Source organism: Schistocerca gregaria, chromosome 6 (assembly GCF_023897955.1).
Source record: "Schistocerca gregaria isolate iqSchGreg1 chromosome 6, iqSchGreg1.2, whole genome shotgun sequence".
NCBI classification, from domain to species: Eukaryota; Metazoa; Arthropoda; class Insecta; order Orthoptera; family Acrididae; genus Schistocerca; species Schistocerca gregaria.
In genome coordinates this window covers 30,597,228-30,622,568 of record NC_064925.1, presented here as the reverse complement: position 1 = coordinate 30,622,568, position 25,341 = coordinate 30,597,228, and the positions used below count along the sequence as shown (strand labels likewise).

General features: G+C 50.0%; 31 non-coding genes across 31 annotated transcripts; all 31 read right to left on the bottom strand.

Moving 5' to 3' along the window:
* Positions 1-822: 822 nt before the first annotated feature.
* Trnaa-agc (transfer RNA alanine (anticodon AGC)) lies at positions 823-895 on the bottom strand. The gene has a single exon. It is a non-coding gene; the product is annotated as a tRNA-Ala (tRNA).
* Positions 896-1,308: 413 nt separating this feature from the next.
* Trnaa-ugc (transfer RNA alanine (anticodon UGC)) lies at positions 1,309-1,381 on the bottom strand. Its single transcript has one exon. It is a non-coding gene; the product is annotated as a tRNA-Ala (tRNA).
* A 1,006-nt stretch (positions 1,382-2,387) lies between these two features.
* On the bottom strand, positions 2,388-2,460 carry Trnaa-agc (transfer RNA alanine (anticodon AGC)). Its single transcript has one exon. It is a non-coding gene; the product is annotated as a tRNA-Ala (tRNA).
* A 413-nt stretch (positions 2,461-2,873) lies between these two features.
* Trnaa-ugc (transfer RNA alanine (anticodon UGC)) lies at positions 2,874-2,946 on the bottom strand. Its single transcript has one exon. It is a non-coding gene; the product is annotated as a tRNA-Ala (tRNA).
* Positions 2,947-3,952: 1,006 nt separating this feature from the next.
* On the bottom strand, positions 3,953-4,025 carry Trnaa-agc (transfer RNA alanine (anticodon AGC)). Its single transcript has one exon. It is a non-coding gene; the product is annotated as a tRNA-Ala (tRNA).
* Positions 4,026-4,438: 413 nt separating this feature from the next.
* On the bottom strand, positions 4,439-4,511 carry Trnaa-ugc (transfer RNA alanine (anticodon UGC)). The gene has a single exon. It is a non-coding gene; the product is annotated as a tRNA-Ala (tRNA).
* Positions 4,512-5,516: 1,005 nt separating this feature from the next.
* Trnaa-agc (transfer RNA alanine (anticodon AGC)) lies at positions 5,517-5,589 on the bottom strand. The gene has a single exon. It is a non-coding gene; the product is annotated as a tRNA-Ala (tRNA).
* A 413-nt stretch (positions 5,590-6,002) lies between these two features.
* Positions 6,003-6,075, bottom strand: Trnaa-ugc (transfer RNA alanine (anticodon UGC)). Its single transcript has one exon. It is a non-coding gene; the product is annotated as a tRNA-Ala (tRNA).
* A 1,006-nt stretch (positions 6,076-7,081) lies between these two features.
* Trnaa-agc (transfer RNA alanine (anticodon AGC)) lies at positions 7,082-7,154 on the bottom strand. The gene has a single exon. It is a non-coding gene; the product is annotated as a tRNA-Ala (tRNA).
* Positions 7,155-7,567: 413 nt separating this feature from the next.
* On the bottom strand, positions 7,568-7,640 carry Trnaa-ugc (transfer RNA alanine (anticodon UGC)). The gene has a single exon. It is a non-coding gene; the product is annotated as a tRNA-Ala (tRNA).
* Positions 7,641-8,646: 1,006 nt separating this feature from the next.
* Trnaa-agc (transfer RNA alanine (anticodon AGC)) lies at positions 8,647-8,719 on the bottom strand. Its single transcript has one exon. It is a non-coding gene; the product is annotated as a tRNA-Ala (tRNA).
* Positions 8,720-9,132: 413 nt separating this feature from the next.
* Positions 9,133-9,205, bottom strand: Trnaa-ugc (transfer RNA alanine (anticodon UGC)). Its single transcript has one exon. It is a non-coding gene; the product is annotated as a tRNA-Ala (tRNA).
* Positions 9,206-10,211: 1,006 nt separating this feature from the next.
* Positions 10,212-10,284, bottom strand: Trnaa-agc (transfer RNA alanine (anticodon AGC)). Its single transcript has one exon. It is a non-coding gene; the product is annotated as a tRNA-Ala (tRNA).
* Positions 10,285-10,697: 413 nt separating this feature from the next.
* Positions 10,698-10,770, bottom strand: Trnaa-ugc (transfer RNA alanine (anticodon UGC)). The gene has a single exon. It is a non-coding gene; the product is annotated as a tRNA-Ala (tRNA).
* A 1,006-nt stretch (positions 10,771-11,776) lies between these two features.
* Trnaa-agc (transfer RNA alanine (anticodon AGC)) lies at positions 11,777-11,849 on the bottom strand. The gene has a single exon. It is a non-coding gene; the product is annotated as a tRNA-Ala (tRNA).
* Positions 11,850-12,262: 413 nt separating this feature from the next.
* Trnaa-ugc (transfer RNA alanine (anticodon UGC)) lies at positions 12,263-12,335 on the bottom strand. Its single transcript has one exon. It is a non-coding gene; the product is annotated as a tRNA-Ala (tRNA).
* Positions 12,336-13,341: 1,006 nt separating this feature from the next.
* Positions 13,342-13,414, bottom strand: Trnaa-agc (transfer RNA alanine (anticodon AGC)). Its single transcript has one exon. It is a non-coding gene; the product is annotated as a tRNA-Ala (tRNA).
* A 413-nt stretch (positions 13,415-13,827) lies between these two features.
* Positions 13,828-13,900, bottom strand: Trnaa-ugc (transfer RNA alanine (anticodon UGC)). Its single transcript has one exon. It is a non-coding gene; the product is annotated as a tRNA-Ala (tRNA).
* Positions 13,901-14,985: 1,085 nt separating this feature from the next.
* On the bottom strand, positions 14,986-15,058 carry Trnaa-agc (transfer RNA alanine (anticodon AGC)). The gene has a single exon. It is a non-coding gene; the product is annotated as a tRNA-Ala (tRNA).
* A 413-nt stretch (positions 15,059-15,471) lies between these two features.
* Trnaa-ugc (transfer RNA alanine (anticodon UGC)) lies at positions 15,472-15,544 on the bottom strand. The gene has a single exon. It is a non-coding gene; the product is annotated as a tRNA-Ala (tRNA).
* A 1,023-nt stretch (positions 15,545-16,567) lies between these two features.
* Positions 16,568-16,640, bottom strand: Trnaa-agc (transfer RNA alanine (anticodon AGC)). Its single transcript has one exon. It is a non-coding gene; the product is annotated as a tRNA-Ala (tRNA).
* A 413-nt stretch (positions 16,641-17,053) lies between these two features.
* Trnaa-ugc (transfer RNA alanine (anticodon UGC)) lies at positions 17,054-17,126 on the bottom strand. The gene has a single exon. It is a non-coding gene; the product is annotated as a tRNA-Ala (tRNA).
* A 1,017-nt stretch (positions 17,127-18,143) lies between these two features.
* On the bottom strand, positions 18,144-18,216 carry Trnaa-agc (transfer RNA alanine (anticodon AGC)). The gene has a single exon. It is a non-coding gene; the product is annotated as a tRNA-Ala (tRNA).
* A 413-nt stretch (positions 18,217-18,629) lies between these two features.
* Positions 18,630-18,702, bottom strand: Trnaa-ugc (transfer RNA alanine (anticodon UGC)). The gene has a single exon. It is a non-coding gene; the product is annotated as a tRNA-Ala (tRNA).
* Positions 18,703-19,719: 1,017 nt separating this feature from the next.
* Trnaa-agc (transfer RNA alanine (anticodon AGC)) lies at positions 19,720-19,792 on the bottom strand. Its single transcript has one exon. It is a non-coding gene; the product is annotated as a tRNA-Ala (tRNA).
* Positions 19,793-20,205: 413 nt separating this feature from the next.
* On the bottom strand, positions 20,206-20,278 carry Trnaa-ugc (transfer RNA alanine (anticodon UGC)). The gene has a single exon. It is a non-coding gene; the product is annotated as a tRNA-Ala (tRNA).
* Positions 20,279-21,284: 1,006 nt separating this feature from the next.
* Positions 21,285-21,357, bottom strand: Trnaa-agc (transfer RNA alanine (anticodon AGC)). The gene has a single exon. It is a non-coding gene; the product is annotated as a tRNA-Ala (tRNA).
* Positions 21,358-22,849: 1,492 nt separating this feature from the next.
* Trnaa-agc (transfer RNA alanine (anticodon AGC)) lies at positions 22,850-22,922 on the bottom strand. The gene has a single exon. It is a non-coding gene; the product is annotated as a tRNA-Ala (tRNA).
* A 413-nt stretch (positions 22,923-23,335) lies between these two features.
* On the bottom strand, positions 23,336-23,408 carry Trnaa-ugc (transfer RNA alanine (anticodon UGC)). Its single transcript has one exon. It is a non-coding gene; the product is annotated as a tRNA-Ala (tRNA).
* A 1,017-nt stretch (positions 23,409-24,425) lies between these two features.
* On the bottom strand, positions 24,426-24,498 carry Trnaa-agc (transfer RNA alanine (anticodon AGC)). Its single transcript has one exon. It is a non-coding gene; the product is annotated as a tRNA-Ala (tRNA).
* Positions 24,499-24,911: 413 nt separating this feature from the next.
* Trnaa-ugc (transfer RNA alanine (anticodon UGC)) lies at positions 24,912-24,984 on the bottom strand. The gene has a single exon. It is a non-coding gene; the product is annotated as a tRNA-Ala (tRNA).
* Positions 24,985-25,341: the final 357 nt, after the last annotated feature.

Sequence of the window (25,341 nt, the reverse complement as noted above, 5' to 3'; positions counted from 1 at the left end):
GTCTTAAATTGAAAGGGGGGTCACAAATTGCTCCGTTTTCACTCCTTGTCGACAATCACACAGCACCTGAGGTAACAAGCACATCTCGAGCCCCATTCTACACTCCACTGTTCATGCAAACTCAGTGCCTCGCTCTTTGCTACTGTGTACCACTCTTGTCGTCCAACTGCAAAACACTGGGCCACAACAAGTTTCCACGTCTCCATTGCACTGCGCAAACTACGAAACGCTCCCCAAACATGGCACTCGCCCATGCAGCCGACTTTTACGACTTTACACGACGCTCACGCTAGTGACAGCCTCATTTATAGTTCGACGTCGCCCCAAAGCGAATGAGCACATTTCGCCTACGGCTTAGGCCGCCCTTCTAGTGTGGCTGCTCGGTGTCTGCAGGCAGCGAGGGGCTGCAAGCTTCCTGCGTTCGCACCTATGTCACCTGTGCTTGCTTGTCAGAGACAGACTATCGCAAAACATACAAATCACTCCATGAACTGATTGCTACGGCATCTGTTATCAGAAGTCACAACTAGCAACACCAGTAGCAGCCGACTGCACGCAAAGAATAGGAATGTGCAGTGGGATTTACGTGAACCTGGCGTAAGGCAGATCTTTCCGACGTAGGCTTAAGAATGTTATGGGAACACTTGTACTGTTTGTAAATTAAGTGTAGGAGTTGGAGGAGGGTGCTTCCTGCGCACGAATAACAGCTCGCTTGCCAATTGTGGATGCTAATCGTTCTCTTGTATCTGCCTAGACACATCTGCTGGCTGTGAATTACTCCACTTGCATGGCAAGGTGCGCATGTAGGGGTGTTAAAAATTCTGGAGGCGCTGGGTATCGATCCCAGTACCTCTCGCATGCTAAGCGAGCGCTCTACCATCTGAGCTACGCCCCCTCCATGATAAATTGTGCTACATACAGCAATATCAATGTCACAGACGCTTGCACTCCCATTATTCCGCAGACAAACACTACTCTCTATGTATCTGTGAGGGTGTCTTTCAGGTTTCGTGCATTCTGTATTGAATCGTAGTTGGCCACAATGGAAGTGGCACGCATCACGTCGAAAATAGAATTCGGACACCGCTCTGAGTAAGACGATCGTGTTGTCCACTCTCTAGACTTCAATGACGTTAAGCCGTGATACCTAAGACAGACCTGCACTCGATGACAGCCGGTCCCCACACATACATCTTGCTCTCCTTACGTCAGTATGCATCATACAAGTCTGTGACGCTGGCTTTGCAACATCTTGCGTGCTTTTAGGTTCGCCGCGATCAACACTTGGCATCCACTGACCACAAAACATGGAGGCGCCGGGGCTTGAACCCGGGACCTTTCACATGCAAAGCGAACGCTCTACCAACTGAGCTACGCCCCCATCCGCGACCAAACTGCGCTATTCTCCATTCCTTGAGACTCTGATGTGCACGGACACGATGCTTGGTTGGTTTGTAGCGTTGAAGGGACCAGAGTACAAAGGCGCGGACACGTTCATATACACAAGAGTTCCAAGTAGTTTCGATGCTCTGGTATTACGAATGCAAATTCCGTCTGTTTTTAACGTCTTAAATTGAAAGGGGGGTCACAAATTGCTCCGTTTTCACTCCTTGTCGACAATCACACAGCACCTGAGGTAACAAGCACATCTCGAGCCCCATTCTGCACTCCACTGTTCATGCAAACTCAGTGCCTCGCTCTTTGCTACTGTGTACCACTCTTGTCGTCCAACTGCAAAACACTGGGCCACAACAAGTTTCCACGTCTCCATTGCACTGCGCAAACTACGAAACGCTCCCCAAACATGGCACTCGCCCATGCAGCCGACTTTTACGACTTTACACGACGCTCACGCTAGTGACAGCCTCATTTATAGTTCGACGTCGCCCCAAAGCGAATGAGCACATTTCGCCTACGGCTTAGGCCGCCCTCCTAGTGTGGCTGCTCGGTGTCTGCAGGCAGCGAGGGGCTGCAAGCTTCCTGCGTTCGCACCTATGTCACCTGTGCTTGCTTGTCAGAGACAGACTATCGCAAAACATACAAATCACTCCATGAACTGATTGCTACGGCATCTGTTATCAGAAGTCACAACTAGCAACACCAGTAGCAGCCGACTGCACGCAAAGAATAGGAATGTGCAGTGGGATTTACGTGAACCTGGCGTAAGGCAGATCTTTCCGACGTAGGCTTAAGAATGTTATGGGAACACTTGTACTGTTTGTAAATTAAGTGTAGGAGTTGGAGGAGGGTGCTTCCTGCGCACGAATAACAGCTCGCTTGCCAATTGTGGATGCTAATCGTTCTCTTGTATCTGCCTAGACACATCTGCTGGCTGTGAATTACTCCACTTGCATGGCAAGGTGCGCATGTAGGGGTGTTAAAAACTCTGGAGGCGCTGGGTATCGATCCCAGTACCTCTCGCATGCTAAGCGAGCGCTCTACCATCTGAGCTACGCCCCCTCCATGATAAATTGTGCTACATACAGCAATATCAATGTCACAGACGCTTGCACTCCCATTATTCCGCAGACAAACACTACTCTCTATGTATCTGTGAGGGTGTCTTTCAGGTTTCGTGCATTCTGTATTGAATCGTAGTTGGCCACAATGGAAGTGGCACGCATCACGTCGAAAATAGAATTCGGACACCGCTCTGAGTAAGACGAACGTGTTGTCCACTCTCTAGACTTCAATGACGTTAAGCCGTGATACCTAAGACAGACCTGCACTCGATGACAGCCGGTCCCCACACATACATCTTGCTCTCCTTACGTCAGTATGCATCATACAAGTCTGTGACGCTGGCTTTGCAACATCTTGCGTGCTTTTAGGTTCGCCGCGATCAACACTTGGCATCCACTGACCACAAAACATGGAGGCGCCGGGGCTTGAACCCGGGACCTTTCACATGCAAAGCGAACGCTCTACCAACTGAGCTACGCCCCCATCCGCGACCAAACTGCGCTATTCTCCATTCCTTGAGACTCTGATGTGCACGGACACGATGCTTGGTTGGTTTGTAGCGCTGAAGGGACCAGAGTACAAAGGCGCGGACACGTTCATATACACAAGAGTTCCAAGTAGTTTCGATGCTCTGGTATTACGAATGCAAATTCCGTCTGTTTTTAACGTCTTAAATTGAAAGGGGGGTCACAAATTGCTCCGTTTTCACTCCTTGTCGACAATCACACAGCACCTGAGGTAACAAGCACATCTCGAGCCCCATTCTGCACTCCACTGTTCATGCAAACTTAGTGCCTCGCTCTTTGCTACTGTGTACCACTCTTGTCGTCCAACTGCAAAACACTGGGCCACAACAAGTTTCCACGTCTCCATTGCACTGCGCAAACTACGAAACGCTCCCCAAACATGGCACTCGCCCATGCAGCCGACTTTTACGACTTTACACGACGCTCACGCTAGTGACAGCCTCATTTATAGTTCGACGTCGCCCCAAAGCGAATGAGCACATTTCGCCTACGGCTTAGGCCGCCCTCCTAGTGTGGCTGCTCGGTGTCTGCAGGCAGCGAGGGGCTGCAAGCTTCCTGCGTTCGCACCTATGTCACCTGTGCTTGCTTGTCAGAGACAGACTATCGCAAAACATACAAATCACTCCATGAACTGATTGCTACGGCATCTGTTATCAGAAGTCACAACTAGCAACACCAGTAGCAGCCGACTGCACGCAAAGAATAGGAATGTGCAGTGGGATTTACGTGAACCTGGCGTAAGGCAGATCTTTCCGACGTAGGCTTAAGAATGTTATGGGAACACTTGTACTGTTTGTAAATTAAGTGTAGGAGTTGGAGGAGGGTGCTTCCTGCGCACGAATAACAGCTCGCTTGCCAATTGTGGATGCTAATCGTTCTCTTGTATCTGCCTAGACACATCTGCTGGCTGTGAATTACTCCACTTGCATGGCAAGGTGCGCATGTAGGGGTGTTAAAAATTCTGGAGGCGCTGGGTATCGATCCCAGTACCTCTCGCATGCTAAGCGAGCGCTCTACCATCTGAGCTACGCCCCCTCCATGATAAATTGTGCTACATACAGCAATATCAATGTCACAGACGCTTGCACTCCCATTATTCCGCAGACAAACACTACTCTCTATGTATCTGTGAGGGTGTCTTTCAGGTTTCGTGCATTCTGTATTGAATCGTAGTTGGCCACAATGGAAGTGGCACGCATCACGTCGAAAATAGAATTCGGACACCGCTCTGAGTAAGACGAACGTGTTGTCCACTCTCTAGACTTCAATGACGTTAAGCCGTGATACCTAAGACAGACCTGCACTCGATGACAGCCGGTCCCCACACATACATCTTGCTCTCCTTACGTCAGTATGCATCATACAAGTCTGTGACGCTGGCTTTGCAACATCTTGCGTGCTTTTAGGTTCGCCGCGATCAACACTTGGCATCCACTGACCACAAAACATGGAGGCGCCGGGGCTTGAACCCGGGACCTTTCACATGCAAAGCGAACGCTCTACCAACTGAGCTACGCCCCCATCCGCGACCAAACTGCGCTATTCTCCATTCCTTGAGACTCTGATGTGCACGGACACGATGCTTGGTTGGTTTGTAGCGCTGAAGGGACCAGAGTACAAAGGCGCGGACACGTTCATATACACAAGAGTTCCAAGTAGTTTCGATGCTCTGGTATTACGAATGCAAATTCCGTCTGTTTTTAACGTCTTAAATTGAAAGGGGGGTCACAAATTGCTCCGTTTTCACTCCTTGTCGACAATCACACAGCACCTGAGGTAACAAGCACATCTCGAGCCCCATTCTACACTCCACTGTTCATGCAAACTCAGTGCCTCGCTCTTTGCTACTGTGTACCACTCTTGTCGTCCAACTGCAAAACACTGGGCCACAACAAGTTTCCACGTCTCCATTGCACTGCGCAAACTACGAAACGCTCCCCAAACATGGCACTCGCCCATGCAGCCGACTTTTACGACTTTACACGACGCTCACGCTAGTGACAGCCTCATTTATAGTTCGACGTCGCCCCAAAGCGAATGAGCACATTTCGCCTACGGCTTAGGCCGCCCTCCTAGTGTGGCTGCTCGGTGTCTGCAGGCAGCGAGGGGCTGCAAGCTTCCTGCGTTCGCACCTATGTCACCTGTGCTTGCTTGTCAGAGACAGACTATCGCAAAACATACAAATCACTCCATGAACTGATTGCTACGGCATCTGTTATCAGAAGTCACAACTAGCAACACCAGTAGCAGCCGACTGCACGCAAAGAATAGGAATGTGCAGTGGGATTTACGTGAACCTGGCGTAAGGCAGATCTTTCCGACGTAGGCTTAAGAATGTTATGGGAACACTTGTACTGTTTGTAAATTAAGTGTAGGAGTTGGAGGAGGGTGCTCCTGCGCACGAATAACAGCTCGCTTGCCAATTGTGGATGCTAATCGTTCTCTTGTATCTGCCTAGACACATCTGCTGGCTGTGAATTACTCCACTTGCATGGCAAGGTGCGCATGTAGGGGTGTTAAAAATTCTGGAGGCGCTGGGTATCGATCCCAGTACCTCTCGCATGCTAAGCGAGCGCTCTACCATCTGAGCTACGCCCCCTCCATGATACATTGTGCTACATACAGCAATATCAATGTCACAGACGCTTGCACTCCCATTATTCCGCAGACAAACACTACTCTCTATGTATCTGTGAGGGTGTCTTTCAGGTTTCGTGCATTCTGTATTGAATCGTAGTTGGCCACAATGGAAGTGGCACGCATCACGTCGAAAATAGAATTCGGACACCGCTCTGAGTAAGACGAACGTGTTGTCCACTCTCTAGACTTCAATGACGTTAAGCCGTGATACCTAAGACAGACCTGCACTCGATGACAGCCGGTCCCCACACATACATCTTGCTCTCCTTACGTCAGTATGCATCATACAAGTCTGTGACGCTGGCTTTGCAACATCTTGCGTGCTTTTAGGTTCGCCGCGATCAACACTTGGCATCCACTGACCACAAAACATGGAGGCGCCGGGGCTTGAACCCGGGACCTTTCACATGCAAAGCGAACGCTCTACCAACTGAGCTACGCCCCCATCCGCGACCAAACTGCGCTATTCTCCATTCCTTGAGACTCTGATGTGCACGGACACGATGCTTGGTTGGTTTGTAGCGCTGAAGGGACCAGAGTACAAAGGCGCGGACACGTTCATATACACAAGAGTTCCAAGTAGTTTCGATGCTCTGGTATTACGAATGCAAATTCCGTCTGTTTTTAACGTCTTAAATTGAAAGGGGGGTCACAAATTGCTCCGTTTTCACTCCTTGTCGACAATCACACAGCACCTGAGGTAACAAGCACATCTCGAGCCCCATTCTGCACTCCACTGTTCATGCAAACTCAGTGCCTCGCTCTTTGCTACTGTGTACCACTCTTGTCGTCCAACTGCAAAACACTGGGCCACAACAAGTTTCCACGTCTCCATTGCACTGCGCAAACTACGAAACGCTCCCCAAACATGGCACTCGCCCATGCAGCCGACTTTTACGACTTTACACGACGCTCACGCTAGTGACAGCCTCATTTATAGTTCGACGTCGCCCCAAAGCGAATGAGCACATTTCGCCTACGGCTTAGGCCGCCCTCCTAGTGTGGCTGCTCGGTGTCTGCAGGCAGCGAGGGGCTGCAAGCTTCCTGCGTTCGCACCTATGTCACCTGTGCTTGCTTGTCAGAGACAGACTATCGCAAAACATACAAATCACTCCATGAACTGATTGCTACGGCATCTGTTATCAGAAGTCACAACTAGCAACACCAGTAGCAGCCGACTGCACGCAAAGAATAGGAATGTGCAGTGGGATTTACGTGAACCTGGCGTAAGGCAGATCTTTCCGACGTAGGCTTAAGAATGTTATGGGAACACTTGTACTGTTTGTAAATTAAGTGTAGGAGTTGGAGGAGGGTGCTTCCTGCGCACGAATAACAGCTCGCTTGCCAATTGTGGATGCTAATCGTTCTCTTGTATCTGCCTAGACACATCTGCTGGCTGTGAATTACTCCACTTGCATGGCAAGGTGCGCATGTAGGGGTGTTAAAAATTCTGGAGGCGCTGGGTATCGATCCCAGTACCTCTCGCATGCTAAGCGAGCGCTCTACCATCTGAGCTACGCCCCCTCCATGATAAATTGTGCTACATACAGCAATATCAATGTCACAGACGCTTGCACTCCCATTATTCCGCAGACAAACACTACTCTCTATGTATCTGTGAGGGTGTCTTTCAGGTTTCGTGCATTCTGTATTGAATCGTAGTTGGCCACAATGGAAGTGGCACGCATCACGTCGAAAATAGAATTCGGACACCGCTCTGAGTAAGACGAACGTGTTGTCCACTCTCTAGACTTCAATGACGTTAAGCCGTGATACCTAAGACAGACCTGCACTCGATGACAGCCGGTCCCCACACATACATCTTGCTCTCCTTACGTCAGTATGCATCATACAAGTCTGTGACGCTGGCTTTGCAACATCTTGCGTGCTTTTAGGTTCGCCGCGATCAACACTTGGCATCCACTGACCACAAAACATGGAGGCGCCGGGGCTTGAACCCGGGACCTTTCACATGCAAAGCGAACGCTCTACCAACTGAGCTACGCCCCCATCCGCGACCAAACTGCGCTATTCTCCATTCCTTGAGACTCTGATGTGCACGGACACGATGCTTGGTTGGTTTGTAGCGCTGAGGGGACCAGAGTACAAAGCCGCGGACACGTTCATATACACAAGAGTTCCAAGTAGTTTCGATGCTCTGGTATTACGAATGCAAATTCCGTCTGTTTTTAACGTCTTAAATTGAAAGGGGGGTCACAAATTGCTCCGTTTTCACTCCTTGTCGACAATCACACAGCACCTGAGGTAACAAGCACATCTCGAGCCCCATTCTACACTCCACTGTTCATGCAAACTCAGTGCCTCGCTCTTTGCTACTGTGTACCACTCTTGTCGTCCAACTGCAAAACACTGGGCCACAACAAGTTTCCACGTCTCCATTGCACGGCGCAAACTACGAAACGCACCCCAAACATGGCACTCGCCCATGCAGCCGACTTTTACGACTTTACACGACGCTCACGCTAGTGACAGCCTCATTTATAGTTCGACGTCGCCCCAAAGCGAATGAGCACATTTCGCCTACGGGTTAGGCCGCCCTCCTAGTGTGGCTGCTCGGTGTCTGCAGGCAGCGAGGGGCTGCAAGCTTCCTGCGTTCGCACCTATGTCACCTGTGCTTGCTTGTCAGAGACAGACTATCGCAAAACATACAAATCACTCCATGAACTGATTGCTACGGCATCTGTTATCAGAAGTCACAACTAGCAACACCAGTAGCAGCCGACTGCACGCAAAGAATAGGAATGTGCAGTGGGATTTACGTGAACCTGGCGTAAGGCAGATCTTTCCGACGTAGGCTTAAGAATGTTATGGGAACACTTGTACTGTTTGTAAATTAAGTGTAGGAGTTGGAGGAGGGTGCTTCCTGCGCACGAATAACAGCTCGCTTGCCAATTGTGGATGCTAATCGTTCTCTTGTATCTGCCTAGACACATCTGCTGGCTGTGAATTACTCCACTTGCATGGCAAGGTGCGCATGTAGGGGTGTTAAAAACTCTGGAGGCGCTGGGTATCGATCCCAGTACCTCTCGCATGCTAAGCGAGCGCTCTACCATCTGAGCTACGCCCCCTCCATGATAAATTGTGCTACATACAGCAATATCAATGTCACAGACGCTTGCACTCCCATTATTCCGCAGACAAACACTACTCTCTATGTATCTGTGAGGGTGTCTTTCAGGTTTCGTGCATTCTGTATTGAATCGTAGTTGGCCACAATGGAAGTGGCACGCATCACGTCGAAAATAGAATTCGGACACCGCTCTGAGTAAGACGAACGTGTTGTCCACTCTCTAGACTTCAATGACGTTAAGCCGTGATACCTAAGACAGACCTGCACTCGATGACAGCCGGTCCCCACACATACATCTTGCTCTCCTTACGTCAGTATGCATCATACAAGTCTGTGACGCTGGCTTTGCAACATCTTGCGTGCTTTTAGGTTCGCCGCGATCAACACTTGGCATCCACTGACCACAAAACATGGAGGCGCCGGGGCTTGAACCCGGGACCTTTCACATGCAAAGCGAACGCTCTACCAACTGAGCTACGCCCCCATCCGCGACCAAACTGCGCTATTCTCCATTCCTTGAGACTCTGATGTGCACGGACACGATGCTTGGTTGGTTTGTAGCGCTGAAGGGACCAGAGTACAAAGGCGCGGACACGTTCATATACACAAGAGTTCCAAGTAGTTTCGATGCTCTGGTATTACGAATGCAAATTCCGTCTGTTTTTAACGTCTTAAATTGAAAGGGGGGTCACAAATTGCTCCGTTTTCACTCCTTGTCGACAATCACACAGCACCTGAGGTAACAAGCACATCTCGAGCCCCATTCTGCACTCCACTGTTCATGCAAACTCAGTGCCTCGCTCTTTGCTACTGTGTACCACTCTTGTCGTCCAACTGCAAAACACTGGGCCACAACAAGTTTCCACGTCTCCATTGCACTGCGCAAACTACGAAACGCTCCCCAAACATGGCACTCGCCCATGCAGCCGACTTTTACGACTTTACACGACGCTCACGCTAGTGACAGCCTCATTTATAGTTCGACGTCGCCCCAAAGCGAATGAGCACATTTCGCCTACGGCTTAGGCCGCCCTCCTAGTGTGGCTGCTCGGTGTCTGCAGGCAGCGAGGGGCTGCAAGCTTCCTGCGTTCGCACCTATGTCACCTGTGCTTGCTTGTCAGAGACAGACTATCGCAAAACATACAAATCACTCCATGAACTGATTGCTACGGCATCTGTTATCAGAAGTCACAACTAGCAACACCAGTAGCAGCCGACTGCACGCAAAGAATAGGAATGTGCAGTGGGATTTACGTGAACCCGGCGTAAGGCAGATCTTTCCGACGTAGGCTTAAGAATGTTATGGGAACACTTGTACTGTTTGTAAATTAAGTGTAGGAGTTGGAGGAGGGTGCTTCCTGCGCACGAATAACAGCACGCTTGCCAATTGTGGATGCTAATCGTTCTCTTGTATCTGCCTAGACACATCTGCTGGCTGTGAATTACTCCACTTGCATGGCAAGGTGCGCATGTAGGGGTGTTAAAAATTCTGGAGGCGCTGGGTATCGATCCCAGTACCTCTCGCATGCTAAGCGAGCGCTCTACCATCTGAGCTACGCCCCCTCCATGATAAATTGTGCTACATACAGCAATATCAATGTCACAGACGCTTGCACTCCCATTATTCCGCAGACAAACACTACTCTCTATGTATCTGTGAGGGTGTCTTTCAGGTTTCGTGCATTCTGTATTGAATCGTAGTTGGCCACAATGGAAGTGGCACGCATCACGTCGAAAATAGAATTCGGACACCGCTCTGAGTAAGACGAACGTGTTGTCCACTCTCTAGACTTCAATGACGTTAAGCCGTGATACCTAAGACAGACCTGCACTCGATGACAGCCGGTCCCCACACATACATCTTGCTCTCCTTACGTCAGTATGCATCATACAAGTCTGTGACGCTGGCTTTGCAACATCTTGCGTGCTTTTAGGTTCGCCGCGATCAACACTTGGCATCCACTGACCACAAAACATGGAGGCGCCGGGGCTTGAACCCAGGACCTTTCACATGCAAAGCGAACGCTCTACCAACTGAGCTACGCCCCCATCCGCGACCACACTGCGCTATTCTCCATTCCTTGAGACTCTGATGTGCACGGACACGATGCTTGGTTGGTTTGTAGCGCTGAAGGGACCAGAGTACAAAGGCGCGGACACGTTCATATACACAAGAGTTCCAAGTAGTTTCGATGCTCTGGTATTACGAATGCAAATTCCGTCTGTTTCTAACGTCTTAAATTGAAAGGGGGGTCACAAATTGCTCCGTTTTCACTCCTTGTCGACAATCACACAGCACCTGAGGTAACAAGCACATCTCGAGCCCCATTCTGCACTCCACTGTTCATGCAAACTCAGTGCCTCGCTCTTTGCTACTGTGTACCACTCTTGTCGTCCAACTGCAAAACACTGGGCCACAACAAGTTTCCACGTCTCCATTGCACTGCGCAAACTACGAAACGCTCCCCAAACATGGCACTCGCCCATGCAGCCGACTTTTACGACTTTACACGACGCTCACGCTAGTGACAGCCTCATTTATAGTTCGACGTCGCCCCAAAGCGAATGAGCACATTTCGCCTACGGCTTAGGCCGCCCTCCTAGTGTGGCTGCTCGGTGTCTGCAGGCAGCGAGGGGCTGCAAGCTTCCTGCGTTCGCACCTATGTCACCTGTGCTTGCTTGTCAGAGACAGACTATCGCAAAACATACAAATCACTCCATGAACTGATTGCTACGGCATCTGTTATCAGAAGTCACAACTAGCAACACCAGTAGCAGCCGACTGCACGCAAAGAATAGGAATGTGCAGTGGGATTTACGTGAACCCGGCGTAAGGCAGATCTTTCCGACGTAGGCTTAAGAATCTTATGGGAACACTTGTACTGTTTGTAAATTAAGTGTAGGAGTTGGAGGAGGGTGCTTCCTGCGCACGAATAACAGCACGCTTGCCAATTGTGGATGCTAATCGTTCTCTTGTATCTGCCTAGACACATCTGCTGGCTGTGAATTACTCCACTTGCATGGCAAGGTGCGCATGTAGGGGTGTTAAAAATTCTGGAGGCGCTGGGTATCGATCCCAGTACCTCTCGCATGCTAAGCGAGCGCTCTACCATCTGAGCTACGCCCCCTCCATGATAAATTGTGCTACATACAGCAATATCAATGTCACAGACGCTTGCACTCCCATTATTCCGCAGACAAACACTACTCTCTATGTATCTGTGAGGGTGTCTTTCAGGTTTCGTGCATTCTGTATTGAATCGTAGTTGGCCACAATGGAAGTGGCACGCATCACGTCGAAAATAGAATTCGGACACCGCTCTGAGTAAGACGAACGTGTTGTCCACTCTCTAGACTTCAATGACGTTAAGCCGTGATACCTAAGACAGACCTGCACTCGATGACAGCCGGTCCCCACACATACATCTTGCTCTCCTTACGTCAGTATGCATCATACAAGTCTGTGACGCTGGCTTTGCAACATCTTGCGTGCTTTTAGGTTCGCCGCGATCAACACTTGGCATCCACTGACCACAAAACATGGAGGCGCCGGGGCTTGAACCCGGGACCTTTCACATGCAAAGCGAACGCTCTACCAACTGAGCTACGCCCCCATCCGCGACCAAACTGCGCTATTCTCCAGTCCTTGAGACTCTGATGTGCACGGACACGATGCTTGGTTGGTTTGTAGCGCTGAAGGGACCAGAGTACAAAGGCGCGGACACGTTCATATACACAAGAGTTCCAAGTAGTTTCGATGCTCTGGTATTACGAATGCAAATTCCGTCTGTTTTTAACGTCTTAAATTGAAAGGGGGGTCACAAATTGCTCCGTTTTCACTCCTTGTCGACAATCACACAGCACCTGAGGTAACAAGCACATCTCGAGCCCCATTCTGCACTCCACTGTTCATGCAAACTCAGTGCCTCGCTCTTTGCTACTGTGTACCACTCTTGTCGTCCAACTGCAAAACACTGGGCCACAACAAGTTTCCACGTCTCCATTGCACTGCGCAAACTACGAAACGCTCCCCAAACATGGCACTCGCCCATGCAGCCGACTTTTACGACTTTACACGACGCTCACGCTAGTGACAGCCTCATTTATAGTTCGACGTCGCCCCAAAGCGAATGAGCACATTTCGCCTACGGCTTAGGCCGCCCTCCTAGTGTGGCTGCTCGGTGTCTGCAGGCAGCGAGGGGCTGCAAGCTTCCTGCGTTCGCACCTATGTCACCTGTGCTTGCTTGTCAGAGACAGACTATCGCAAAACATACAAATCACTCCATGAACTGATTGCTACGGCATCTGTTATCAGAAGTCACAACTAGCAACACCAGTAGCAGCCGACTGCACGCAAAGAATAGGAATGTGCAGTGGGATTTACGTGAACCTGGCGTAAGGCAGATCTTTCCGACGTAGGCTTAAGAATGTTATGGGAACACTTGTACTGTTTGTAAATTAAGTGTAGGAGTTGGAGGAGGGTGCTTCCTGCGCACGAATAACAGCTCGCTTGCCAATTGTGGATGCTAATCGTTCTCTTGTATCTGCCTAGACACATCTGCTGGCTGTGAATTACTCCACTTGCATGGCAAGGTGCGCATGTAGGGGTGTTAAAAACTCTGGAGGCGCTGGGTATCGATCCCAGTACCTCTCGCATGCTAAGCGAGCGCTCTACCATCTGAGCTACGCCCCCTCCATGATAAATTGTGCTACATACAGCAATATCAATGTCACAAACGCTTGCACTCCCATTATTCCGCAGACAAACACTACTCTCTATGTATCTGTGAGGGTGTCTTTCAGGTTTCGTGCATTCTGTATTGAATCGTAGTTGGCCACAATGGAAGTGGCACGCATCACGTCGAAAATAGAATTCGGACACCGCTCTGAGTAAGACGAACGTGTTGTCCACTCTCTAGACTTCAATGACGTTAAGCCGTGATACCTAAGACAGACCTGCACTCGATGACAGCCGGTCCCCACACATACATCTTGCTCTCCTTACGTCAGTATGCATCATACAAGTCTGTGACGCTGGCTTTGCAACATCTTGCGTGCTTTTAGGTTCGCCGCGATCAACACTTGGCATCCACTGACCACAAAACATGGAGGCGCCGGGGCTTGAACCCGGGACCTTTCACATGCAAAGCGAACGCTCTACCAACTGAGCTACGCCCCCACCCGCGACCAAACTGCGCTATTCTCCATTCCTTGAGACTCTGATGTGCACGGACACGATGCTTGGTTGGTTTGTAGCGCTGAAGGGACCAGAGTACAAAGGCGCGGACACGTTCATATACACAAGAGTTCCAAGTAGTTTCGATGCTCTGGTATTACGAATGCAAATTCCGTCTGTTTTTAACGTCTTAAATTGAAAGGGGGGTCACAAATTGCTCCGTTTTCACTCCTTGTCGACAATTACACAGCACCTGAGGTAACAAGCACATCTCGAGCCCCATTCTGCACTCCACTGTTCATGCAAACTCAGTGCCTCGCTCTTTGCTACTGTGTACCACTCTTGTCGTCCAACTGCAAAACACTGGGCCACAACAAGTTTCCACGTCTCCATTGCACTGCGCAAACTACGAAACGCTCCCCAAACATGGCACTCGCCCATGCAGCCGACTTTTACGACTTTACACGACGCTCACGCAACGCTCACGCTCACGCTAGTGACAGCCTCATTTATAGTTCGACGTCGCCCCAAAGCGAATGAGCACATTTCGCCTACGGCTTAGGCCGCCCTCCTAGTGTGGCTGCTCGGTGTCTGCAGGCAGCGAGGGGCTGCAAGCTTCCTGCGTTCGCACCTATGTCACCTGTGCTTGCTTGTCAGAGACAGACTATCGCAAAACATACAAATCACTCCATGAACTGATTGCTACGGCATCTGTTATCAGAAGTCACGCCAGGTTCACGTAAATCCCACTGCACATTCCTATTCTTTGCGTGCAGTCGGCTGCTACTGGTGTTGCTAACACCAGTAGCAGCCGACTGCACGCAAAGAATAGGAATGTGCAGTGGGATTTACGTGAACCTGGCGTAAGGCAGATCTTTCCGACGTAGGCTTAAGAATGTTATGGGAACACTTGTACTGTTTGTAAATTAAGTGTAGGAGTTGGAGGAGGGTGCTTCCTGCGCACGAATAACAGCTCGCTTGCCAATTGTGGATGCTAATCGTTCTCTTGTATCTGCCTAGACACATCTGCTGGCTGTGAATTACTCCACTTGCATGGCAAGGTGCGCATGTAGGGGTGTTAAAAATTCTGGAGGCGCTGGGTATCGATCCCAGTACCTCTCGCATGCTAAGCGAGCGCTCTACCATCTGAGCTACGCCCCCTCCATGATAAATTGTGCTACATACAGCAATATCAATGTCACAGACGCTTGCACTCCCATTATTCCGCAGACAAACACTACTCTCTATGTATCTGTGAGGGTGTCTTTCAGGTTTCGTGCATTCTGTATTGAATCGTAGTTGGCCACAATGGAAGTGGCACGCATCACGTCGAAAATAGAATTCGGACACCGCTCTGAGTAAGACGAACGTGTTGTCCACTCTCTAGACTTCAATGACGTTAAGCCGTGATACCTAAGACAGACCTGCACTCGATGACAGCCGGTCCCCACACATACATCTTGCTCTCCTTACGTCAGTATGCATCATACAAGTCTGTGACGCTGGCTTTGCAACATCTTGCGTGCTTTTAGGTTCGCCGCGATCAACACTTGGCATCCACTGACCACAAAACATGGAGGCGCCGGGGCTTGAACCCGGGACCTTTCACATGCAAAGCGAACGCTATACCAACTGAGCTACGCCCCCATCCGCGACCAAACTGCGCTATTCTCCATTCCTTGAGACTCTGATGTGCACGGACACGATGCTTGGTTGGTTTGTAGCGCTGAAGGGACCAGAGTACAAAGGCGCGGACACGTTCATATACACAAGAGTTCCAAGTAGTTTCGATGCTCTGGTATTACGAATGCAAATTCCGTCTGTTTCTAACGTCTTAAATTGAAAGGGGGGTCACAAATTGCTCCGTTTTCACTCCTTGTCGACAATCACACAGCACCTGAGGTAACAAGCACATCTCGAGCCCCATTCTGCACTCCACTGTTCATGCAAACTCAGTGCCTCGCTCTTTGCTACTGTGTACCACTCTTGTCGTCCAACTGCAAAACACTGGGCCACAACAAGTTTCCACGTCTCCATTGCACTGCGCAAACTACGAAACGCTCCCCAAACATGGCACTCGCCCATGCAGCCGACTTTTACGACTTTACACGACGCTCACGCAACGCTCACGCTCACGCTAGTGACAGCCTCATTTATAGTTCGACGTCGCCCCAAAGCGAATGAGCACATTTCGCCTACGGCTTAGGCCGCCCTCCTAGTGTGGCTGCTCGGTGTCTGCAGGCAGCGAGGGGCTGCAAGCTTCCTGCGTTCGCACCTATGTCACCTGTGCTTGCTTGTCAGAGACAGACTATCGCAAAACATACAAATCACTCCATGAACTGATTGCTACGGCATCTGTTATCAGAAGTCACAACTAGCAACACCAGTAGCAGCCGACTGCACGCAAAGAATAGGAATGTGCAGTGGGATTTACGTGAACCCGGCGTAAGGCAGATCTTTCCGACGTAGGCTTAAGAATGTTATGGGAACACTTGTACTGTTTGTAAATTAAGTGTAGGAGTTGGAGGAGGGTGCTTCCTGCGCACGAATAACAGCTCGCTTGCCAATTGTGGATGCTAATCGTTCTCTTGTATCTGCCTAGACACATCTGCTGGCTGTGAATTACTCCACTTGCATGGCAAGGTGCGCATGTAGGGGTGTTAAAAATTCTGGAGGCGCTGGGTATCGATCCCAGTACCTCTCGCATGCTAAGCGAGCGCTCTACCATCTGAGCTACGCCCCCTCCATGATAAATTGTGCTACATACAGCAATATCAATGTAACAGACGCTTGCACTCCCATTATTCCGCAGACAAACACTACTCTCTATGTATCTGTGAGGGTGTCTTTCAGGTTTCGTGCATTCTGTATTGAATCGTAGTTGGCCACAATGGAAGTGGCACGCATCACGTCGAAAATAGAATTCGGACACCGCTCTGAGTAAGACGAACGTGTTGTCCACTCTCTAGACTTCAATGACGTTAAGCCGTGATACCTAAGACAGACCTGCACTCGATGACAGCCGGTCCCCACACATACATCTTGCTCTCCTTACGTCAGTATGCATCATACAAGTCTGTGACGCTGGCTTTGCAACATCTTGCGTGCTTTTAGGTTCGCCGCGATCAACACTTGGCATCCACTGACCACAAAACATGGAGGCGCCGGGGCTTGAACCCGGGACCTTTCACATGCAAAGCGAACGCTCTACCAACTGAGCTACGCCCACATCCGCGACCAAACTGCGCTATTCTCCATTCCTTGAGACTCTGATGTGCACGGACACGATGCTTGGTTGGTTTGTAGCGCTGAAGGGACCAGAGTACAAAGGCGCGGACACGTTCATATACACAAGAGTTCCAAGTAGTTTCGATGCTCTGGTATTACGAATGCAAATTCCGTCTGTTTTTAACGTCTTAAATTGAAAGGGGGGTCACAAATTGCTCCGTTTTCACTCCTTGTCGACAATCACACAGCACCTGAGGTAACAAGCACATCTCGAGCCCCATTCTGCACTCCACTGTTCATGCAAACTCAGTGCCTCGCTCTTTGCTACTGTGTACCACTCTTGTCGTCCAACTGCAAAACACTGGGCCACAACAAGTTTCCACGTCTCCATTGAACTGCGCAAACTACGAAACGCTCCCCAAACATGGCACTCGCCCATGCAGCCGACTTTTACGACTTTACACGACGCTTACGCAACGCTCACGCTAGTGACAGCCTCATTTATAGTTCGACGTCGCCCCAAAGCGAATGAGCACATTTCGCCTACGGCTTAGGCCGCCCTCCTAGTGTGGCTGCTCGGTGTCTGCAGGCAGCGAGGGGCTGCAAGCTTCCTGCGTTCGCACCTATGTCACCTGTGCTTGCTTGTCAGAGACAGACTATCGCAAAACATACAAATCACTCCATGAACTGATTGCTACGGCATCTGTTATCAGAAGTCACAACTAGCAACACCAGTATCAGCCGACTGCACGCAAAGAATAGGAATGTGCAGTGGGATTTACGTGAACCCGGCGTAAGGCAGATCTTTCCGACGTAGGCTTAAGAATGTTATGGGAACACTTGTACTGTTTGTAAATTAAGTGTAGGAGTTGGAGGAGGGTGCTTCCTGCGCACGAATAACAGCTCGCTTGCCAATTGTGGATGCTAATCGTTCTCTTGTATCTGCCTAGACACATCTGCTGGCTGTGAATTACTCCACTTGCATGGCAAGGTGCGCATGTAGGGGTGTTAAAAATTCTGGAGGCGCTGGGTATCGATCCCAGTACCTCTCGCATGCTAAGCGAGCGCTCTACCATCTGAGCTACGCCCCCTCCGTGATAAATTGTGCTACATACAGCAATATCAATGTCACAGACGCTTGCACTCCCATTATTCCGCAGACAAACACTACTCTCTATGTATCTGTGAGGGTGTCTTTCAGGTTTCGTGCATTCTGTATTGAATCGTAGTTGGCCACAATGGAAGTGGCACGCATCACGTCGAAAATAGAATTCGGACACCGCTCTGAGTAAGACGAACGTGTTGTCCACTCTCTAGACTTCAATGACGTTAAGCCGTGATACCTAAGACAGACCTGCACTCGATGACAGCCGGTCCCCACACATACATCTTGCTCTCCTTACGTCAGTATGCATCATACAAGTCTGTGACGCTGGCTTTGCAACATCTTGCGTGCTTTTAGGTTCGCCGCGATCAACACTTGGCATCCACTGACCACAAAACATGGAGGCGCCGGGGCTTGAACCCGGGACCTTTCACATGCAAAGCGAACGCTCTACCAACTGAGCTACGCCCCCATCCGCAACCAAACTGCGCTATTCTCCATTCCTTGAGACTCTGATGTGCACGGACACGATGCTTGGTTGGTTTGTAGCGCTGAAGGGACCAGAGTACAAAGGCGCGGACACGTTCATATACACAAGAGTTCCAAGTAGTTTCGATGCTCTGGCATTACGAATGCAAATTCCGTCAGTTTTTAACGTCTTAAATTGAAAGGGGGGTCACAAATTGCTCCGTTTTCACTCCTTGTCGACAATCACACAGCACCTGAGGTAACAAGCACATCTCGAGCCCCATTCTGCACTCCACTGTTCATGCAAACTCAGTGCCTCGCTCTTTGCTACTGTGTACCACTCTTGTCGTCCAACTGCAAAACACTGGGCCACAACAAGTTTCCACGTCTCCATTGCACTGCGCAAACTACGAAACGCTCCCCAAACATGGCACTCGCCCATGCAGCCGACTTTTACGACTTTACACGACGCTTACGCAACGCTCACGCTAGTGACAGCCTCATTTATAGTTCGACGTCGCCCCAAAGCGAATGAGCACATTTCGCCTACGGCTTAGGCCGCCCTCCTAGTGTGGCTGCTCGGTGTCTGCAGGCAGCGAGGGGCTGCAAGCTTCCTGCGTTCGCACCTATGTCACCTGTGCTTGCTTGTCAGAGACAGACTATCGCAAAACATACAAATCACTCCATGAACTGATTGCTACGGCATCTGTTATCAGAAGTCACAACTAGCAACACCAGTAGCAGCCGACTGCACGCAAAGAATAGGAATGTGCAGTGGGATTTACGTGAACCCGGCGTAAGGCAGATCTTTCCGACGTAGGCTTAAGAATGTTATGGGAACACTTGTACTGTTTGTAAATTAAGTGTAGGAGTTGGAGGAGGGTGCTTCCTGCGCACGAATAACAGCTCGCTTGCCAATTGTGGATGCTAATCGTTCTCTTGTATCTGCCTAGACACATCTGCTGGCTGTGAATTACTCCACTTGCATGGCAAGGTGCGCATGTAGGGGTGTTAAAAATTCTGGAGGCGCTGGGTATCGATCCCAGTACCTCTCGCATGCTAAGCGAGCGCTCTACCATCTGAGCTACGCCCCCTCCATGATAAATTGTGCTACATACAGCAATATCAATGTCACAGACGCTTGCACTCCCATTATTCCGCAGACAAACACTACTCTCTATGTATCTGTGAGGGTGTCTTTCAGGTTTCGTGCATTCTGTATTGAATCGTAGTTGGCCACAATGGAAGTGGCACGCATCACGTCGAAAATAGAATTCGGACACCGCTCTGAGTAAGACGAACGTGTTGTCCACTCTCTAGACTTCAATGACGTTAAGCCGTGATACCTAAGACAGACCTGCACTCGATGACAGCCGGTCCCCACACATACATCTTGCTCTCCTTACGTCAGTATGCATCATACAAGTCTGTGACGCTGGCTTTGCAACATCTTGCGTGCTTTTAGGTTCGCCGCGATCAACACTTGGCATCCACTGACCACAAAACATGGAGGCGCCGGAGCTTGAACCCGGGACCTTTCACATGCAAAGCGAACGCTCTACCAACTGAGCTACGCCCCCATCCGCAACCAAACTGCGCTATTCTCCATTCCTTGAGACTCTGATGTGCACGGACACGATGCTTGGTTGGTTTGTAGCGCTGAAGGGACCAGAGTACAAAGGCGCGGACACGTTCATATACACAAGAGTTCCAAGTAGTTTCGATGCTCTGGCATTACGAATGCAAATTCCGTCTGTTTTTAACGTCTTAAATTGAAAGGGGGGTCACAAATTGCTCCGTTTTCACTCCTTGTCGACAATCACACAGCACCTGAGGTAACAAGCACATCTCGAGCCCCATTCTGCACTCCACTGTTCATGCAAACTCAGTGCCTCGCTCTTTGCTACTGTGTACCACTCTTGTCGTCCAACTGCAAAACACTGGGCCACAACAAGTTTCCACGTCTCCATTGCACTGCGCAAACTACGAAACGCTCCCCAAACATGGCACTCGCCCATGCAGCCGACTTTTACGACTTTACACGACGCTCACGCTAGTGACAGCCTCATTTATAGTTCGACGTCGCCCCAAAGCGAATGAGCACATTTCGCCTACGGCTTAGGCCGCCCTCCTAGTGTGGCTGCTCGGTGTCTGCAGGCAGCGAGGGGCTGCAAGCTTCCTGCGTTCGCACCTATGTCACCTGTGCTTGCTTGTCAGAGACAGACTATCGCAAAACATACAAATCACTCCATGAACTGATTGCTACGGCATCTGTTATCAGAAGTCACAACTAGCAACACCAGTAGCAGCCGACTGCACGCAAAGAATAGGAATGTGCAGTGGGATTTACGTGAACCCGGCGTAAGGCAGATCTTTCCGACGTAGGCTTAAGAATGTTATGGGAACACTTGTACTGTTTGTAAATTAAGTGTAGGAGTTGGAGGAGGGTGCTTCCTGCGCACGAATAACAGCTCGCTTGCCAATTGTGGATGCTAATCGTTCTCTTGTATCTGCCTAGACACATCTGCTGGCTGTGAATTACTCCACTTGCATGGCAAGGTGCGCATGTAGGGGTGTTAAAAATTCTGGAGGCGCTGGGTATCGATCCCAGTACCTCTCGCATGCTAAGCGAGCGCTCTACCATCTGAGCTACGCCCCCTCCATGATAAATTGTGCTACATACAGCAATATCAATGTCACAGACGCTTGCACTCCCATTATTCCGCAGACAAACACTACTCTCTATGTATCTGTGAGGGTGTCTTTCAGGTTTCGTGCATTCTGTATTGAATCGTAGTTGGCCACAATGGAAGTGGCACGCATCACGTCGAAAATAGAATTCGGACACCGCTCTGAGTAAGACGAACGTGTTGTCCACTCTCTAGACTTCAATGACGTTAAGCCGTGATACCTAAGACAGACCTGCACTCGATGACAGCCAGTCCCCACACATACATCTTGCTCTCCTTACGTCAGTATGCATCATACAAGTCTGTGACGCTGGCTTTGCAACATCTTGCGTGCTTTTAGGTTCGCCGCGATCAACACTTGGCATCCACTGACCACAAAACATGGAGGCGCCGGGGCTTGAACCCGGGACCTTCCACATGCAAAGCGAACGCTCTACCAACTGAGCTACGCCCCGATCCGCAACCAAACTGCGCTATTCTCCATTCCTTGAGACTCTGATGTGCACGGACACGATGCTTGGTTGGTTTGTAGCGCTGAAGGGACCAGAGTACAAAGGCGCGGACACGTTCATATACACAAGAGTTCCAAGTAGTTTCGATGCTCTGGCATTACGAATGCAAATTCCGTCTGTTTTTAACGTCTTAAATTGAAAGGGGGGTCACAAATTGCTCCGTTTTCACTCCTTGTCGACAATCACACAGCACCTGAGGTAACAAGCACATCTCGAGCCCCATTCTGCACTCCACTGTTCATGCAAACTCAGTGCCTCGCTCTTTGCTACTGTGTACCACTCTTGTCGTCCAACTGCAAAACACTGGGCCACAACAAGTTTCCACGTCTCCATTGCACTGCGCAAACTACGAAACGCTCCCCAAACATGGCACTCGCCCATGCAGCCGACTTTTACGACTTTACACGACGCTCACGCTAGTGACAGCCTCATTTATAGTTCGACGTCGCCCCAAAGCGAATGAGCACATTTCGCCTACGGCTTAGGCCGCCCTCCTAGTGTGGCTGCTCGGTGTCTGCAGGCAGCGAGGGGCTGCAAGCTTCCTGCGTTCGCACCTATGTCACCTGTGCTTGCTTGTCAGAGACAGACTATCGCAAAACATACAAATCACTCCATGAACTGATTGCTACGGCATCTGTTATCAGAAGTCACAACTAGCAACACCAGTATCAGCCGACTGCACGCAAAGAATAGGAATGTGCAGTGGGATTTACGTGAACCCGGCGTAAGGCAGATCTTTCCGACGTAGGCTTAAGAATGTTATGGGAACACTTGTACTGTTTGTAAATTAAGTGTAGGAGTTGGAGGAGGGTGCTTCCTGCGCACGAATAACAGCTCGCTTGCCAATTGTGGATGCTAATCGTTCTCTTGTATCTGCCTAGACACATCTGCTGGCTGTGAATTACTCCACTTGCATGGCAAGGTGCGCATGTAGGGGTGTTAAAAATTCTGGAGGCGCTGGGTATCGATCCCAGTACCTCTCGCATGCTAAGCGAGCGCTCTACCATCTGAGCTACGCCCCCTCCATGATAAATTGTGCTACATACAGCAATATCAATGTAACAGACGCTTGCACTCCCATTATTCTGCAGACAAACACTACTCTCTATGTATCTGTGAGGGTGTCTTTCAGGTTTCGTGCATTCTGTATTGAATCGTAGTTGGCCACAATGGAAGTGGCACGCATCACGTCGAAAATAGAATTCGGACACCGCTCTGAGTAAGACGAACGTGTTGTCCACTCTCTAGACTTCAATGACGTTAAGCCGTGATACCTAAGACAGACCTGCACTCGATGACAGCCGGTCCCCACACATACATCTTGCTCTCCTTACGTCAGTATGCATCATACAAGTCTGTGACGCTGGCTTTGCAACATCTTGCGTGCTTTTAGGTTCGCCGCGATCAACACTTGGCATCCACTGACCACAAAACATGGAGGCGCCGGGGCTTGAACCCGGGACCTTTCACATGCAAAGCGAACGCTCTACCAACTGAGCTACGCCCCCATCCGCAACCAAACTGCGCTATTCTCCATTCCTTGAGACTCTGATGTGCACGGACACGATGCTTGGTTGGTTTGTAGCGCTGAAGGGACCAGAGTACAAAGGCGCGGACACGTTCATATACACAAGAGTTCCAAGTAGTTTCGATGCTCTGGCATTACGAATGCAAATTCCGTCTGTTTTTAACGTCTTAAATTGAAAGGGGGGTCACAAATTGCTCCGTTTTCACTCCTTGTCGACAATCACACAGCACCTGAGGTAACAAGCACATCTCGAGCCCCATTCTGCACTCCACTGTTCATGCAAACTCAGTGCCTCGCTCTTTGCTACTGTGTACCACTCTTGTCGTCCAACTGCAAAACACTGGGCCACAACAAGTTTCCACGTCTCCATTGCACTGCGCAAACTACGAAACGCTCCCCAAACATGGCACTCGCCCATGCAGCCGACTTTTACGACTTTACACGACGCTTACGCAACGCTCACGCTAGTGACAGCCTCATTTATAGTTCGACGTCGCCCCAAAGCGAATGAGCACATTTCGCCTACGGCTTAGGCCGCCCTCCTAGTGTGGCTGCTCGGTGTCTGCAGGCAGCGAGGGGCTGCAAGCTTCCTGCGTTCGCACCTATGTCACCTGTGCTTGCTTGTCAGAGACAGACTATCGCAAAACATACAAATCACTCCATGAACTGATTGCTACGGCATCTGTTATCAGAAGTCACAACTAGCAACACCAGTAGCAGCCGACTGCACGCAAAGAATAGGAATGTGCAGTGGGATTTACGTGAACCCGGCGTAAGGCAGATCTTTCCGACGTAGGCTTAAGAATGTTATGGGAACACTTGTACTGTTTGTAAATTAAGTGTAGGAGTTGGAGGAGGGTGCTTCCTGCGCACGAATAACAGCTCGCTTGCCAATTGTGGATGCTAATCGTTCTCTTGTATCTGCCTAGACACATCTGCTGGCTGTGAATTACTCCACTTGCATGGCAAGGTGCGCATGTAGGGGTGTTAAAAATTCTGGAGGCGCTGGGTATCGATCCCAGTACCTCTCGCATGCTAAGCGAGCGCTCTACCATCTGAGCTACGCCCCCTCCATGATAAATTGTGCTACATACAGCAATATCAATGTCACAGACGCTTGCACTCCCATTATTCCGCAGACAAACACTACTCTCTATGTATCTGTGAGGGTGTCTTTCAGGTTTCGTGCATTCTGTATTGAATCGTAGTTGGCCACAATGGAAGTGGCACGCATCACGTCGAAAATAGAATTCGGACACCGCTCTGAGTAAGACGAACGTGTTGTCCACTCTCTAGACTTCAATGACGTTAAGCCGTGATACCTAAGACAGACCTGCACTCGATGACAGCCGGTCCCCACACATACATCTTGCTCTCCTTACGTCAGTATGCATCATACAAGTCTGTGACGCTGGCTTTGCAACATCTTGCGTGCTTTTAGGTTCGCCGCGATCAACACTTGGCATCCACTGACCACAAAACATGGAGGCGCCGGGGCTTGAACCCGGGACCTTTCACATGCAAAGCGAACGCTCTACCAACTGAGCTACGCCCCCATCCGCAACCAAACTGCGCTATTCTCCATTCCTTGAGACTCTGATGTGCACGGACACGATGCTTGGTTGGTTTGTAGCGCTGAAGGGACCAGAGTACAAAGGCGCGGACACGTTCATATACACAAGAGTTCCAAGTAGTTTCGATGCTCTGGCATTACGAATGCAAATTCCGTCTGTTTTTAACGTCTTAAATTGAAAGGGGGGTCACAAATTGCTCCGTTTTCACTCCTTGTCGACAATCACACAGCACCTGAGGTAACAAGCACATCTCGAGCCCCATTCTGCACTCCACTGTTCATGCAAACTCAGTGCCTCGCTCTTTGCTACTGTGTACCACTCTTGTCGTCCAACTGCAAA